We start from the raw sequence: 12,747 nt of genomic DNA on the forward strand, positions 1-12,747 counted from the left end.
TGCTTCTCATACATTAATCCTTTCATCCCCAGAATCACTCTCATAAACTTCCACAGGACCCTCTCCAATGCCGGCACATCCTTCCATAGATATGGGGCCAAAACTGCTCGCGATGCATCGAGCACCACACCAGCAATCTACCCTTGCAGTGACCCAATCAGACACTTCTGAGTGTCAGTGGCTATGTTGTTTTGGTACCTATGTAATAGGTTATATAGGGTTAGCTTTACATTAGATTTCCAGAATAAACAAATCATGTATATAATGATCAGTAGCAATGTGTTGCAATTGGCCTCACCCTACTTGGCTACTGCAAATCTGTTCCCAAAGCAGTGGAATTATGCATCAATTGATCTCCATATGCATATTTAAATACACATATTTGTCTGTGGAGGAAAAAGCATAATGAATTTAAACTGAAAATTAGTCAATGGGGATAAACATAACACAAACAGATTGAGTTTATAAATTGTTTCTTGCAAAATGTCAAACAGCCACAGAGACCAAATTAAGCAGAGCTTCGCTAATGGAGGGGCTGTAAAGGGGCTTTCCTTGTTTCCAAGCCAATTGCTTCACATACTGTACGCTGTCTTGATCTGGGTTGGCTTTGCTCATTCATTAGTTTAGTTCATTTAGAATTTACAAATCTTTAATCTGACCCAGTTGAAGTCAAAGACCTTGAGTTTATGAAACTTAATTAAAATCATCTTAAGCCTACATTTTAGCTGACAACAGATTGAATTCAAAAAGACATTTAATTTCTCCAGTAAAATGGAGCAGATGCACTCAGCGGCCACTTTATTAGGTACACCTGTACACCTAGTCATAGTCATAGTCATACTTTATTGATCCTGGGGGAAATTGGTTTTCGTTACAGTTGCACCATAAATAATAAATAGTAATAAAACCATAAATAGTTAAATAGTAATATGTAAATTATGCCAGGAAATAAGTCCAGGACCAGCTTATTGGCTCAGGGTGTCTGACCCTCCAAGGGAGGAGTTGTAAAGTTTGATAGCCACAGGCAGGAATGACTTCCTATGACGCTCTGTGTTGCATCTCAGTGGAATGAGTCTCTGGCTGAATGTACTCCTGTGCCCAACCAGTACATTATGTAGTGGATGGGAGACATTGTCCAAGATGGCATGCAACTTGGACAGCATCCTCTTTTCAGACACCACCATGAGAGAGTCCAGTTCCATCCCCACAACATCACTGGCCTTACGAATGAGTTTATTGATTCTGTTGGTGTCTGCTACCCTCAGCCTGCTGCCCCAGCACACAACAGCAAACATGATAGCACTGGCCACCACAGACTCGTAGAACATCCTCAGCATCGTCCGGCAGATGTTAAAGGACCTCAGTCTCCTCAGGAAATAGAGACGGCTCTGACCCTTCTTGTAGACAGCCTCAGTGTTCTTTGACCAGTCCAGTTTATTGTCAATTCGTATACCCAGGTATTTGTAATCCTCCACCATGTCCACATTGACCCCCTGGATGGAAACAGGGGTCACCAGTACCTTAGCTCTCCTCAGGTCTACCACCAGCTCCTTAGTCTTTTTCATATTAAGCTGCAGATAATTCTGCTCACACCATGTGACAAAGTTTCCTACTGTAGCCCTGTACTCAGCCTTATCTCCCTTGCTGATGCATCCAAATATGGCAGAGTCATCAGAAAACTTCTGAAGATGACAAGACTCTGTGCAGTAGTTGAAGTCCGAGGTGTAAATGGTGAAGAGAAGGGGAGACAAGACAGTCCCCTGTGGAGCCCCAGTACTGCTGATCACTCTGTCGGACACACAGTGTTGCAAGCACACGTACTGTGGTCTGCCAGTCAGGTAATCCAGAATCCATGATACCAGGGAACCATCCACCTGCATCGCTGTCAGCTTCTCCCTCAGCAGAGCAGGGCGGATGGTGTTGAACGCACTGGAGAAGTCAAAAAACATGACCCTCACAGTGCTCGCTGGCTTGTCCAGGTGGGCGTAGACACGGTTCAGCAGGTAGACAGTGGCATCCTCAACTCCTAGTCGGGGCTGGTAGGCGAACTGGAGGGGATCTAAGTGTGGTCTGACCATAGGCTGGAGCAGCTCCAGAACAAGTCTCTCCAGGGTCTTCATGATGTGGGAGGTCAATGCCACTGGTCTGTAGTCATTGAGGCCGCTGGGGCGCGGCGTCTTCGGCACAGGGACGAGGCAGGACGTCTTCCACAGCACAGGAGTACTCGTTAATGTAAATATCTAATCAGCCAATCATGTGGCAGTAACTCAATACATGCACTTATGGTCAGTTGTTGTTCACATCAAACACCAGAATGGGGAAGAAATATGACTTTGACTGTGGAATAATTGCTGATGCCAGATGGGGTGGTTTGATTATTTCAGAAACTGTTGATCTCCAGGGATTTTCAAACACAAGCCTCTAGAGTTTACAGAGTATGGTATGAAAAACAAAAAAAAAAACATCCGGTGAGTGGTAGTTTTGTGGGCTTATTAATGAGAGCGATCAGAAGAGATTGGCCAGAATGGTTCAAGCTGACAGGAGGGCAACAGTAACTCAGATAACCACACGTTACAACAATGGTGTGCAGAACAGTATCTCTGAATGCACAACGTGTTAGGTACCTAATAAAATGGCCACTGAGTGTACACTGATACCGATATGGATTTAAAATAAAAACACTGGAAATAATGCAAGGTGAAACTGTGAGAGAGTTGTAGAAGGAACGAGGGTAAAGAAATAAAATTAATCATGCTAAATACTATACAGCAGAAACTTGAGAAAAGTGCGGTTTACAAACAAAAATCATTCTAACCTTTACAGGCAAAGGGAAACCCAGATCAAAAGTTAAAGATAATGTGGAAATTTTAAACACAAGAGATTCTGCAGGTGGTGGCAATCCAGGGAAACACACACAAAAATGCCGGAGAAACTCAGAAGGTTAGGCAGCATCTATGGAGAGGAATAAACATCAGGACTGTTGATGAGGTCTTGGTCCAAAATGTCAACCATGGATGCTGCCTGACTTCCGATGTGTTCCTCCATGGAAATTTGAACTGCACTTTTCGTCCTTTCTACCTCAGCAGTCTACATGAGGTATTTGTTCAGCGTACCGTTGTCACAATAAACTGAATTATTTTCTTCTTAATCATTTACAGAACATTTCCTTTTCCATTTACATGCAGAAGATTGTGAAAAGAGCAGATTATTTTTGAATAGTGCTTGAATTAAAAAAAACAATACCAAGCATTACTGTAATGATTCAAACAACATCCAAAGCTGTAACATTCTTAACATTCCAGCAAAGTCTTTGCATTAACCATATGAAATGAAAGGAAAGGAAGCAGATGGACCCCGAACACAAGAGATTCTGTAGATGCTGGAAATACAGAATAACACTAAAATGCCGGATGGACCAAGCAGGTCAGGCAGCATCTATGGAGGCGAATAAACAGTTGATACTTCAGGCCACGACCCTTCATTTGGACATCAAAAGGATCCATTGTACTAATGCCTGATTATAAACTACGGACTGTGATATTTTTTCAGTTTATATAATTCATCAGCTGGGCTGGGTCATACTAATTTCAGTATAAATATCCATATCTTTCTGTAATACCGGAATTCCTGCATATGCTCACAACAACCACTGCACAGCTTAACTTTATTGGTTTTTCAGTTAAGCAGGCTGATTATTTTACAAACAGATTTTTCTGTGAAGGACTGCAAAGGTGAATTTTTATATGACTTAGAATAACTGGATATATTTTCACATTGCCATCCAAGTGTACAACTGACATTGTGGATTAGCAGCCTTTGATTGAAAGCACAGAAACATAAGAAACTGCAGAAGTAGTCAACTCTACCAAATACAGTACATCAGGGGCACAACACCCCCCACTGCCCAGAGGAGGGGTTGCTTCAACAAGATCCCCTCCATCCAGGCCAGGCCATCTTTGTTATGCTTTGTAACTACAAACCATTAAACTAATGTAAAGGAAGACAGGGAAGTCTGGGAATATCGGTCTAACTTTGGGTTCACTTTAAGTGAGGTATCACATAATAGTGTGATGACATACGCACTTCATATATTTATACATGTAGCCCGCAATGAATTATTTAATAAATGATATATGTACAAGATTACTCAAATACTACCGAAACATTAAATACACAACATTCCTCCCTGCTTAGCTACAAATGCCATCTAAATAGGATGCATCTCAACTATATACACTGTCTATTATATAATACAACTTCTATAAACAGACAATACACACAAAAAATGCTGGTGAACGCAACAGGCCAGGCAGCGTCGATAGGAAGAGGCACAGTGAACATTTCAGGCCAGGACCCTTCGTCAGGACTAACTGAAAGAAGAGTTAGTAAGAGATTTGAAAGTGGAAGGGGGAGGGGGAGATCTGAAATGATAGGAGAAGACAGGAGGGGAGGGGTGGATCTACGAGCTGGAGAAGGGTAAGGATCATGGGACGGGAAGCCTGGGGAGAAAGAGAAAGGGGGAGGAGAGCCTGGAGGGTGGACAGCAGGCAAGGAGTAATAGTGAGAGGGACAGAGGGAGAAAAAAGAGAGAGACAGAAAAAAGGGGGGAAAATAAAAAATATATATAAAATAAAGAAATAAGGGATGGGGTGTGAAGGGAAGGAGGGGCATTAATGGAAGTTAGAGAAGTCAACATTCATGCCATCAGGTTGGAGGCTACCCAGACGGAATATAAGGTGTTGTTCCTCCAACCTGAGTGTGGCTTCATCTTTACAGTAGAAGAGGCCGTGGATAGACATATCAGAATGGGAATGGGACGTGGAATTAAAATGTGTGGCCACTGGGAGATCCTGCTTTCTCTGGCGGACAGAGCGTAGGTGTTCAGTAAAGCGGTCTCCCAGTCTGCGTCGGGTCTCGCCAATATATAGAAGGCCACATCGGGAGCACCGGACGCAGTATATCATCCTAGCCGACTCACAGGTGAAGTGTTGCCTCACCTGGAAGGACTGTCTGGGGCCCTGAATGGTGGTGAGGGAGGAAGTGTAAGGGCATGTGTAGCACTTGTTCCGCCTACAAGGATGAGTGCGGGGAGAGAGATAAGTGGGAAGGGATAGAAACATAGAAACATAGAAAATAGGTGCAGGAGTAGGCCATTCGGCCCTTCGAGCCTACACCGCCATTTATTATGATCATGGCTGATCATCCAACTCAGAACCCCGCCTCAGCCCTCCCTCCATACCCCCTGACCCCCGTAGCCACAAGGGCCATATCTAACTCCCTCTTAAATATAGCCAATGAACTGGCCTCAACTGTCTCCTGCGGCAGAGAATTCCACAGATTCACCACTCTCTGTGTGAAGAAGTTTTTCCTAATCTCGGTCCTAAAAGGCTTCCCCTCTATCCTCAAACTGTGACCCCTCGTTCTGGACTTCCCCAACATCGGGAACAATCTTCCTGCATCTAGCCTGTCCAATCCCTTTAGGATCTTATACGTTTCAATCAGATCCCCCCTCAATCTTCTAAATTCCAACGAGTACAAGCCCAGTTCATCCAGTCTTTCTTCATATGAAAGTCCTGCCATCCCAGGAATCAATCTGGTGAACCTTCTTTGTACTCCCTCTATGGCAAGGATGTCTTTCCTCAGATTAGGGGACCAAAACTGCACACAATACTCCAGGTGTGGTCTCACCAAGGCCTTGTACAACTGCAGTAGTACCTCCCTGCTCCTGTACTCGAATCCTCTCGCTATAAATGCCAGCATACCATTCGCCTTTTTCACCGCCTGCTGTACCTGCATGCCCACTTTCAATGACTGGTGTATAATGACACCCAGGTCTCGTTGCACCTCCCCTTTTCCTAATCAGCCACCATTCAGATAATAATCTGTTTTCCTATTTTCGCCACCAAAGTGGATAACTTCACATTTATCCACATTAAATTGCATCTGCCATGAATTTGCCCACTCAACCAACCTATCCAAGTCACCCTGCATCCTCTTAGCATCCTCCTCACAGCTAACACTGCCACCCAGCTTCGTGTCATCCGCAAACTTGGAGATGCTGCATTTAATTCCCTCATCCAAGTCATTAATATATATTGTAAACAACTGGGGTCCCAGCACTGAGCCTTGCGGTACCCCACTAGTCACCGCCTGCCATTCTGATAAGGTTCCGTTTATTCCCACTCTTTGCTTCCTGTCTGCTAACCAACTCTCCACCCACACCAATACCTTACCCCCAATACCGTGTGCTTTAAGTTTGCACACTAATCTCCTGTGTGGGACCTTGTCAAAAGCCTTCTGAAAATCCAAATATACCACATCCACTGGTTCTCCCCTATCCACTCTACTACTTACATCCTCAAAAAATTCTATGAGATTCGTCAGACATGATTTTCCTTTCACAAATCCATGCTGACTTTGTCCGATGATTTCACTGCTTTCCAAATGTGCTGTTATCACATCCTTGATAACTGACTCCAGCAGTTTCCCCACCACCAATGTTAGGCTAACCGGTCTATAATTCCCCAGTTTCTCTCTCCCTCCTTTTTTAAAAAGTGGAGTTACATTAGCCACCCTCCAATCCTCAGGAACTAGTCCAGAATCTAACGAGTTTTGAAAAATTATCACTAATGCATCCACTATTTCTTGGGCTACTTCCTTAAGCACCCTGGGATGCAGACCATCTGGCCCTGGAGATTTTTCTGCCTTCAATCCCTTCAATTTACCTAACTCCACTTCCCTACTAACATGTATTTCGCTCAGTTCCTCCATCTCACTGGACCCTCTGTCCCCTACTATTTCTGGAAGATTATTTATGTCCTCCTTAGTGAAGACAGAACCAAAGTAATTATTCAATCGGTCTGCCATGTCCTTGCTCCCCATAATCAATTCACCTGTTTCTGTCTGCAGGGGACCTACATTTGTCTTTACCAGTCTTTTCCTTTTTACATATCTATAAAAGCTTTTACAGTCCGTTTTTATGTTCCCTGCCAGTTTTCTCTCATAATCTTTTTTCCCCTTCCTAATTAAGCCCTTTGTCCTCCTCTGCTGAACTCTGAATTTCTCCCAGTCCTCAGGTGAGCCACTTTCTCTGGCTAATTTGTATGCTTCTTCTTTGGAATTGATAGTATCCCTAATTTCTCTTGTCAGCCACGGGTGCACTACCTTCCTTGATTTATTCTTTTGCCAAACTGGGATGAACAGTTGTTGTAGTTCATCCATGCAACCTTTAAATGCTTGCCATTGCATATCCATCGTCAATCCTTTAAGTGTCATTTGCCAGTCTATCTTAGCTAATTCACGTCTCATACCTTCAAAGTTACCCCTCTTTAAGTTCAGAACCTTTGTTTCTGAATTAACTATGTCACTCTCCATCTTAATGAAGAATTCCACCATATTATGGTCACTCTTACCCAAGGGGCCTCTCACGACAAGATTGCTAATTAACCCTTCCTCATTGCTGAAAACCCAGTCCAGAATAGCCTGCTCTCTAGTTGGTTCCTCGACATGTTGGTTCAAAAAACCATCCCGCATACATTCCAAGAAATCCTCTTCCTCAGCACCTTTACCAATTTGGTTCACCCAATCTACATGTAGATTGAAGTCACCCATTATAACTGCTGTTCCTTTATTGCACACATTTCTAATTTCCTGTTTAATACCATCTCCGACCTCACTACTACTGTTAGGTGGCCTGTACACAACTCCCACCAGCGTCTTCTGCCCCTTAGTGTTACGCAGCTCTACCCATATCGATTCCACATCTTCCCGGCTTATGTCCTTCCTTTCTATTGCGTTAATCTCTTCTTTAACCAGCAACGCCACCCCACCTCCCCTTCCTTCATGTCTATCCCTCCTGAATATTGAATATCCCTGAACGTTGAGCTCCCATCCCTGGTCACCCTGGAGCCATGTCTCTGTGATCCCAACTATATCATAATCATTAATAACAATCTGCACTTTCAATTCATCCACCTTATTTCGAATGCTCCTTGCATTGACACACAAAGCCTTCAGGCGCTCTTTTACAACTCTCTTAGCCCTTATACAATTATGCTGAAAAGTGGCCCTTTTTAATGCTTGCCCTGGATTTGTCGGCCTGCCACTTTTACTTTTCTCCATAGTACTTTTAGTTTCTACCCTCACTTTACACCCCTCTGTCTCTCTGCACTGGTTCCCATCCCCCTGTAGTGAACTAACCTCCTCACGCCTAGCCTCTTTAATTTGATTCCCACCCCCCAACCATTCTAGCTTAGATTCTAGATGGGAGGAATGAATGGACAAGGGAGTCACGTACGGAGCGATCCCTGCATAAAGCAGAGAGAGGGGGAGAGGGAAAGGTGTGCTTGGTGGTGGGATCCTGCTGGAGGAGGCGGAAGTTATGGAGAATTATATGTTGCACCCGGAGGCTGGTGGGGTGGTAGGCGAGGATAAGGGGAACTCTATTCCTAGTGGGGTGGCGGGAGGATGGAGTGAGAGCAGATGTGCGTGAAATGGGAGAGATGCGTTTGAGAGCGGAGTTGATGGTGGAGGAAGGGAAGCCTCTTTCTTTAAAAAAGGAAGACATCTCCTTTGTCCTGGAATGAAAAGCCCCATCCTGAGAGCAGATGTGGCGGAGACGGAGGAATTGCGAGAAGGTAGCCTCCAACCTGATGGCATAAATATTGACTTCTCTAACTTCCGTTAATGCCCCTCCTCCCCTTCACACCCCATCCCTTACTTACTTATTTTATATATTTTTTATTTTTCCCCCCTTTTTTTCTCTCGCTCTTTTTTCTCCTTCTGTCCCTCTCACTATAACTCCTTGTCTGCTCTCCACCCTCTGGGCTCCCCTCCCCACTTCTCTTTCTCCCCAAGCTTCCCATCCCATGATCCTTTCCCTTCTCCAGCTCTTAGGTCCACCCCTCCCCTCCTGTCTTCTCCTATCATTTTGGATCTCCCCCTCCCCCTCCCCCTCCCACTTTCAAATGTCTTACTATCTCTTCTTTCAGTTAGTCTTGACGAAGGGTCCTGGTCAGAAACATCGACTGTACCTCTTCCAAGAGACGCTACCTGGCCTGCTGCGTTCACCAGCATTTTTTGTGTGTGTTGCTCGAATTTCCAGCATCTGCAGATTTCCTCGTGTCTACTATAAACAGACATCCACAGCAATGCTAAATTGTCCCATTCAGGTCTAAAGATTTAATAGCTGTGGAAAATTTCTTCTTCTTGTGGGATAACGTCTTTCCTGACCAGGGAATCACTCTGATTGGCAAGTGGGCCTTGGAACTGTGAAAGCAATTTCACATTCTGGGGCCTCTTCAGTGGTGGTTGCAGGGATTGACACTGAGTCTGCAGGAAGTGGTTCTAACAGTAGTAGCCACCTTTCTTCTCCATCTCCTTCCACTTTATGCATCTTGATCTTGGGAAGGTGCACTTTGTACATTGGAGGATTCTCTTATTCATCCTTCTATAGCCCCCTTTATGATCCCTTGGTTTCCTCATCCGCAACATCATCTGTTTTTATATCTCCATTGACTCCTCTCTTTTTGGCCTTTCAATAATCCCGCTGGACTTTGGTCTTTACATCTACTTTTACAAGCAGCTTTTATATCTCCCACTTGAATTCATACAATAACCTTAATGCAGGGAAATCAGATTCTGGTTCTTTATAGTCACAAAAGTCAAATGCTTGCAACATTCCTGAAGCTCCTTGAACTCTCTTCCAGGTTAAAAGCAATCCATATTTCACGAGTAACTGCCTAATTAACATATCAGAAGTTTTCTCAGATATGTAGGCTCAGAAAACTGTTGCTGTCTGATCACGGCTTTCGTCACTTTCACATTCCTCTGTGCAGTATGCTCCTTCCTTGATCCAATATGCTTTCCAACCAGAGGCTCGGAGGTTGGCACCAACACCTATTGGGCAATGGTTCATGGCGCTCAGCACAGAGGCAGTTGTGGCGTCATGCAGCACCTTTCTTAGTTCGCTTTCAAATGGCTTCATTGCAAGAGATTTGGCATGCAAATTATGGATGGATCTCCAATTGTTCCAGTTGTCTCAGCCAATTATGTCCCCAAAATGCAATACTCCTGTTTCTGCCACAATGTGGCTTATTGATTGTTGTACTTCACTGTTACAAATGTCATTCTTTCAGAAGTTATCTCTTCTCCAGTATAAGTTCATAGTTCAATATCTGCAGGCTTCAGTTTAGTGTCTTTGAAATGCCTCTCAATCTCATTTTTTTTAGATTATGAAAACACGTCTCCTCTTTTATTGTCATTTAGTAATGCATGCATTAAGAAATGATACATTATTTCCTCTGATGTGATATCACAAAACACAGGACAGACCAAGACTGAAAAAACTGACAAAACCACATAATTATAACATATAGTTACAACAGTGCAACAATACCATAACTTGATGAAGAAAGTCCATGAGCACAGTAAAGTTCAAAGTTTCTCAAATGTCCCACATCTCATGCAGACGGGAGAAGGAAGAAAAACTCTCCCTGCCATGCCGACCACAATCCGAGTCTGAGTCATCCGAAAATTTTGAGCTCTGATCAGCTTTCCGACACCAAGTACTGACCGCCATCTCTGTCCGAACGATTCGACCTCCTTCTCGGTCGCCAAAAGCAGGTAAGGCCGGGGATTTTGAGGCCTACCCTCCGAAAGATTCCCGACCACACAGTAATGACAGCAGCGGACGAGCGTTTCAGAAATTTCTCCAGATGTTCCTCTGTGCTTTCACATCCATTCTCCATCAAATCAGAATTGTCCATGGCTCCTACTTAACAGATATGATATCATTTTTCACCGGAGAGCTGCGCACACGCAGGCGCGCCGCCATCTTCTCCTCCCGCCTTTTGTGAAATCATTGAAATTATCAAATCAGTGCCCAATTCCATTTTAATTATTTCGTCATTCCCTTCTGGTGTAAGCCATATTGCTTGTCTATTGCTACTTTACACCTTGTAAGTTGTGAGGCTACACAGTCCTGTGTCATTCTCATCATTATCACAGTTTTCATCAACAGCATGCAGATTAGTGCTCTTTTTGAAACTGCAACATGACTTTTTACCTTTTTCTCTTGCCTGTACAATCTGTTTATTTTTGTCTGCCCGACATACTCTTTGTATGTGTCCTACTTTGTTGCATTTCCTGCAAGTTTCACCTTTAAACCTGCATTTGTTTGGTAAATATGGGCCCCTGCCACAATGGTAACACAATTTGTTCAGCTCAGTCAGTTTCTGTTTAGATGCTGCAACTTTGTTCACACTTATTTTCATCTCTGACTACAGATCAATTGCACCTCTATTTCCTGTTTCCATTGAAACAGCGATTTCAACTGCTCTTTTAAATATAAGTTGTGTTTCAGTTAGGATCCATTTTTGAATGCTTTCTTGAAAGATTCAACAAGCTAAACAATCTCTAAGTGCATCATTAAACCTAGCACTGAACTGACAATGCTCAGACCAACTTTTCAATTCAGCCATGTATGCGGAACTGAAGTCCCCTTATTTTTTATTCCGCCTATGAAACCTAAAGTATTCTACAATCGCCAATGGCTTCAGTTCTAAATGTTCCTGCATTACTTTGATAATAACAGCAAAGTTCATTCCTGGTAGCTTGGTTGGAGCAGTCAAACTTTGAAGCAAACTGTATGCCATTAAACTCAATACCGTCAGCAAAATGGGTACTTGTTTTTCATTGACTATTTCATTTCTTTCAAAATAAAGTTGAATTAGCTCAGTATACATGAGCCACTTTCCCAATGTGCAGTTAAACTTGTCAATCTTTCCAATGTAGCCAGCCATTTTTTTCTTATTTTTAATGATTGTTATCAGCCAGTACAAGCTCTTTATGAACCCATGAATTGTTCTGTTTTCTGCTCTTTATTTAGAACTTGATCATGTCTTCCCTTCCGAAGAACTTGTTTTGCTCTGTTTCGCCATTTTTTTTGACTCAAACGTCTTGCTGTTCTTGAACCATCTCGGATTCATTTTAATGTTATGTTTTGTAACGACGTAACAATAAACTAATTCAAAGGAGAACACGCGAGTCTAGGAATGCAAGCTAATTAATTACGTGCCGGGCTGGGCAACATTTACGTACCGGGCTGGGCGACATTTATGTGCCGGGCGACACCTAATTAATTAGCTTGTTTATTTCATTTTTTTTCTTAAAAATGTGCTGGGTGCATTCCGACTACCGCTGCACCCCTGCATGCTTCGTGGCCCAGTATTGGTCCGTGGCCCGAAGGGTTGGGGACAACTGATCTAAACAATGCCTTGAGTTGAACAGAAACCCCTTGTAACCATCTTTTGGGTTTCTGCCCTCATGTCCATAAGAACTTGGAATTTGGAATTGGAGTTAGTTTATTGTTATCACCCGTACAAGGTACAATGAAAGGTCCTGATGAAGAGTCTCGGCCTGAAACATCGGCTGTTTATTCCCTTCCACAGATGCTGCCTGATCTGCTGAGTTCCTCCAGCATTTTGTGTGTGTTGCTCTAGATTTCCAGCACCTACAGAATTTCTTGTGTTTACTGTGAAAATTCTGTCTTTCTCATCATTCATACAGATCAATTCATTATTACACGGTGAGGCAGTACAAGATAAAACAATAGCAGTGTTCAGAATAATGTATAACAGCTACAGAAAAAGTGGACTGTAGGTAGACCATAGTGTGCAAGATCACAAGTTAGATTGTGCGGTCAAGAGTCTATCAGTTCCACTTGCTCTGGCTGCTTGCCTAGCTATT

The sequence above is a fragment of the Mobula birostris genome, chromosome 2 (genome assembly GCF_030028105.1).
Source record: "Mobula birostris isolate sMobBir1 chromosome 2, sMobBir1.hap1, whole genome shotgun sequence".
Lineage (NCBI taxonomy): Eukaryota > Metazoa > Chordata > Chondrichthyes > Myliobatiformes > Myliobatidae > Mobula > Mobula birostris.